This window comes from Coturnix japonica, chromosome Z (genome assembly GCF_054131305.1).
Source record: "Coturnix japonica strain WE chromosome Z, WE-NBRP24, whole genome shotgun sequence".
NCBI lineage: Eukaryota > Metazoa > Chordata > Aves > Galliformes > Phasianidae > Coturnix > Coturnix japonica.
Genome location: NC_140702.1, coordinates 30,754,551 through 30,760,550, shown reverse-complemented (window position 1 = coordinate 30,760,550; position 6,000 = coordinate 30,754,551).

Sequence of the window (6,000 nt, the reverse complement as noted above, 5' to 3'; positions counted from 1 at the left end):
TCAGATTCTTTAATATCTTTTGCATCCCGTTGCTGTAGACAAGTCATGCACCTGCTGGACCATCTGCAATTGCAGACTGCATTTCAGCCTACACACACCAGAGACTTCTTTATCCATTACTTCACACTTTGTTAAAGGGTATCTGTCTATACAGAGAGGCTCTAGTGAGGTTTCAAACCAAGGCCAGCCCAATATCTTTCAGAAGCAAAGGCAAAACGTATTTTGCTTCTTGCTCTTGAGTCCAAAGTACTCCATTTCTACCTCCAGAAAACAAAAGGAGCATGTGGGAAAAGCTGGAGGGCAGTGTGATGTCATATTCTGCCTACCCAGCATCCAGAGAAATGGGAGGTCTGAGACAGTACAGGACAGCAGCCAGCCCAGCTTTTCAGAGCTGTATTACTGAGCTGGGGAGTGATGGGACTCTTCTTTCCCTGCCAATTTCTTGCCAGTTCCATGCCTAGCATCATGCTTGCTCACTTTTATTGCTCGCATTTATTAAACAGCACTAAAAAGTCCTGCTGTAATTGTCTGACACTTTCATTTGTTTCTGTTATGCTGTTTATTTCTTTCTGCCTGTCAAAAATGAGCCTGCTGAGGACAGTTGTTCTACAGGCTTATTATAGACTCCAGCAAAACATCCATCTTTTCATCACTATCCCAGAGCTCTGCATTCATGACATTTTTTCCCCCCCAGATTCCTTGCAGAATGATCTGAGTATAATACCTCTGTTTTCTTTTGTTGCATATATGACTGCATCACCAAAAGCAGACTGTGATATTTGCAAGTGAGTCAATTATCTTTTAAAATTTCTTTATCCTGGGCTCCATCTTTATGACATGAAATTAATTTAATCTTGGATACATATTTGAGTGTCTTTGAACAGAATCAAAGATTTGGCAATACTGAATGAGAAGGCTAGCCTTTCTTGCATTAGCTCAAGATAAAGCAACTGCAGGTACTTTCTGTTAACTCTTACTAGAGTTCATTGAAATTGTATATTCCCCATTGGTACTGTTCTTGGATAACTTTCTTGCTCAGTCTCACAAGGGTAATCCTTTGGAGAGTTTGGGACCTTTTTTTTTGGTCAGAGTCTCTTAGCAACTGACAGTTTGTCAAGAAACTTCACAAAAATCTCTTTCCTCATTTTCTCCCTGTAATATTTAATATCCTGGGTGCTGCTACTTGCTCTTGGTATCCATACCTTGGTTAATGATATACCCCAGAACATTTTAAGGTACTTTTGACACCTCCCACATTTCATTGGCAGGTTCCTATCAAATCATCAGGATTTGCTTGACTCAATTCTCTTTGCTTTTGTCATAGTGTATTTTACTTTTTCACAGTTAAAGTGGCAGACTAAAGAAAGCCAACAGCTAATAAATGGGTGACTTACATTCACCTCACTGCAGAATGAAACCTAGGTAAAAAAGAAATAGTAAACAGCCCTTAACAGAGAAGTCAGTATGTACAACAACAACAACAACAACGAAAAAAGAAAGAAAGAAAGAAAGAAAGAAAGAAAGAAAGAAAGAAAGAAAGAAAGAAAGAAAGAAAGAAAGAAAGAAAGAAAGAAAGAAAGAAAGAAAGAAAGAAAGAAAGAAAGAAAGAAAAAAAAAAGGAAAAGAGAAAAGAAAAAAAGAAAAAAAGTGGTGTCTGTCAGTCCCATTATTAAATTAACACCATGTTTTCAATTTACATATTGGCTTCCCATCTGCAAACTAAGGCCTATAGCTGAAATGATACCTCTGCATTACCAAGTTCTCTGCAGAATGTGTGACTGCTAGTTCCAGAGCAAACTATATGTTTAAGTGTGTTTGCTTAATGGGCCAGCTTACATCTATGCACAGTGATCAAATTAGCAAATAATAATTATATGTTCTCCCTTCTAATGGGCATATCCACAGTACTCCTGTGGGTTACTTATGAACAGTCGAAGGTATGAACTTGTGGAACAGTATATTTGTTGTGGACTTCAACTCATGAATAAACTTGCAGAAGGAATTGCTATTAAATTCATTATTTTTTCTGCTCAATTAGGTGATCCTACAATTTTCAACACTTTACTAGCAAGCAGTACAGACCTAGAATATTCAGGGTATTAGGATTCCTGTCCTCAGTTTTGAATGTTTTATGAGTCAATTAAAACCACTTGAAAGAATGTAGTGTCACAGGCACCACACATTTTATTCCCTGACAACCAAGTCTTGCATTGTTTTCCTAAGGTTAGGATTAATGAAGGTTTTTAAAAAACTTTGCCCTAAAGGGAAGCACCCAGATCCCAGTTATTTGTATTTTTAGGGACTGAAACTTGGCAGGACACAGCTTGTAGGATTTTTTCAGTGATCCAAAAGAACCCCAAACAAACATGTATTTAGGTCTTCAAGTGTGCTGAAGTACTGCACTTACTGGGACCTGCATGGCCCCACAGCATCCCCAGAGTCCTATTCTGTGTGTGTGTGCATGTGTCTGTGAGCCCTGAGGATGTGGACAGAGTTTTGTCCAAAGAGTATTTTACAAAAGTTTTATCGACAGAGGAAGTCACACCAGTCTGATTACATGAAACAGCTCACAGTGCCGGGGGTCTCCAGCAGGACTAACCACTCAAACTTCCTTTAAAAAGGGAGGAATTAGTCAGCAAACAGAAACTCTATTTGTTATCTTCATTAAACTAGAACTCATATGGAAACAGTCACGATGTGTTAAGGACAAATTTTCAGGAGTGTAAATCACTATTTCCATAGACTTCAAAGGAACTGAATCAGTTATCCACCCTCAGGGATCTGACCTCTGTTGCTTTTTTTTTTTCAACTTTCACACCATGATCCCTACCTTCCCTACCACGCCTTCTGCCAGACAAAGTTATATTTAGCCCTGTATCTAGTATTTTATGCTGAGTTCAATTTTCCCACCTCCAACAAGCAAACTTCAATACTTCATTCATGATTTAATATAGCCATGAAAACAAAAGAAGAAGATCCTTTAAAATGTCACTGCAACATTCCCTTGGCAATAGTTCAGTAGAGTGATAGCTTAGTGATTTCTGAAGTGCCAAAACAAGGAAGCAGGAGAAAGTGACAACAGAGGTCCGATCACTCTGATCGTAGAAGACCAATAGAGAAATGTGACATCACACCTTGTCTCTATATACACAGGAAAACAAAAAACAAACAAACAAAAAAACCTAAAAAAAAAACAAACAAAAAAAAAAAGGAAAAAAAAAAGGGAAAAAAAAGGAAGTATTTACTCTTACTTAAAGTACTCTGTAAAGAGGAGACAAGTTCCTATAAAGAGTTCAGAATCAGTACTCCCTTACAGGTAGCTATAGTCACCGTGTGCTTTTAGAAATATGACGAAGGTTGACGTTGACCTGAATCCCCAGGCACTTGCCAAATTGTATGCAAAGCATAAGAACATAAAAGTGGTGATTAAAGGTCAAGTCAAAGGCCCATCCAGCTGAACACCCAGTTTCCAGTGTTGGCCACGAGCAGACTCCTAGTGCAAACCAGTAGCAACAAGGCACATAGAGAGCAGTTTTCCACATTGAGCTTCCAGCTGCTGTCCAGACATCCTGATGCTTTGTTCTTAGGGTAACTACAGAGCAGATGTGTTTTGGGGTGCATTTTTTACCCTGCAGTTGGCAGGCTTCAGAACACGCAACAACACAGTTTTGCTCTGGCCCATCTGTAGGAAACAACCCACCTTCTCCCTACCCACCGTGGTACTTCATTTTGCACAAACTCAAAACATTATTCTTGAAGGCTTGAAATAACTGAATTTCCCTGGGCTTTAATTTATCACTTGACTAGTTTCTTATTTAACCTTTCACTTCAATCCTTATTTCACAGTGTGAAATGATACCCCTGCACACCATATTTCTCTTTTTGAAGCAAGCCTACCAAAATTATCTTCTGCTTGGCTGTGATGGGAAGTGCATGCACCTTATGAAACAACTTGGTGAAAACAACATATTACCCATAAAAAATAAAAAGAAAATGAAAAGTTTAAGTGGAAGTTTCAGCCAGCAAACTTTGACTGGAGTAGCAGTGTATCAGAGAGACTTTAACCAAAGTTACGCTTACTTAGAAAGGTGCAGCCATGAAAACTTTCTGAAAGAGTCTTTCCCAAACCCCATTTCTCAAAGGTATTTAAGCCTGTGCCTTAAGTGAAGGAGCTGCCATAGAAATGCTTGTACGCTCTGTAAGATGCCTGCTAAATCAGGAATTTAAACACACATTAATTAATCACACAAACTTCTACAGCTTGTGCTAAACTGTTGGAATTTGCTGTATATTTCCTATTCACATAAGGCACAGTAGGGAACTTCACTAATGGTTCAGAATTTAAGTTAAGTAAGTACATCTTAATTATTTTGTTGGTTGAAAGACCTTAAGAAAAAGGTGGAGCGACTGTACTTCCTTTCTATCAGAGCATTCACTTCTGCTTAGGATTTCAGTAGGAAGTGTTATGGAAAAGACGAAGCCTACACAGAGACTCCCCTCCCCATGTGCAGTGTATTTTTGCTTACTGCTGTTCATCTAACATCACGGGCTGCAAGAGCTGCAGTTGAATCACAGCAGTTCTGAATTTGCTGAATTCCGAATGTGTGTGTGTATGTAGTGAGGTATGTGGATGGTGGAAGTCTCATCCTTCATTTTGTGTATTTAGAAAAAACAAACAAAAACATAACAGAAACAAAAACAACAACAAAAACCTATTATTGCATTTAAGAGCAGGACATTTAGCTGATAACTCAATGAAATCCACTGTAAAAAAGAATGTACATCTGTGAGCCTGCCTAATGGGGCCAGAATTATTGGTATGCTTAGGAAAGAGAGAATATCTTGGTATACCCACACAGTGATCCAGAGGCAGAGGAAGCATGGCAGTGGCAAGAACGCTCACATGAAGGAAGTGTGGTCTGAATTCTATTTTCTGCTTCCCTATGTAATCCATTGGTGCAAAATCTGTGGCCTGAGTACCTAAGTGCTTGGGTAACTTCTGAGGGATGGGAGATGTGCATTTATATCCCTCCAGACAGATGAAGGAACCTAAGCTCAGACTTATACCCCAAGGGAAGAAGGCATTTTTACCAGTGGCCGATACCACAGACAGAAGGGAAGAAGTCTACCCTGTTGCCATTCTCTTCCTACAACATCTTTTTATTTTTTCCTGATATTTTTGTTTCAGTTCTGGTCTGAGAAAGCACTGAAAAGTCCTCAAGTCCTCAGCTTTATCCAGGCATCTTGTCTTGTTAATCCTTCTAACACATAGCTTGGGTGGGTGGCTGCTTAGCAGATGTTGCTGTATGAATCCCACTGCCAGGCACTGAGCAGTCACAGCACTGTAAATGGAGGGCCTGTGTGCCTGCTTCAGGGTGCTGTGTTGGTCACCAGATCATTTAGAGTTTGGAGCCACAAAGTGGAGAGTCATTACATCTAAATACTTTCACCTTTCTAACTCCTTTCCCTCTTTGATAAAGAAAGAAACTTCTAGATTCCCCACATGGCCACAGGGGTATTTTGGAGACAAGATATCATGCAGATTGCATTCCACTGTGATAATCTCATGAAGAAGGCTGATGCAGCCTTGGCTGGCAGCACAGGCAAAACACACTCAAGTACACTTGGGCTGCACTGACTGACGCCAGAGGGAAGCTGACTGCTTCACAGGCCCTGAGGAGTAAAGGTATCCTGAAGTGAAGCTCTTAGAGACTCTTTAGGTTCAGCCAGTCATTCGGCACATTGCCACAGAAGTGAGGGATCTGTGCTGGCTGTTGGGAGGCACAGGCCACCATGGATTCATGCCCATAGAGCATTGGCCTAATTTGGAAGGTCTATAGGTCCCTTGTGAGTGCATCAGGATAACAGGGATTATCATCAGTCCGGGTCCAGAACAGCTGTGCACTTAAAGGGAATTTGTCAAACCACATTAAAGCTTTGTTTTGGTGTTTTCAATCAGAAGTGAGTTTAATGTGATTAGACTTAATTATCTTCCCAAGT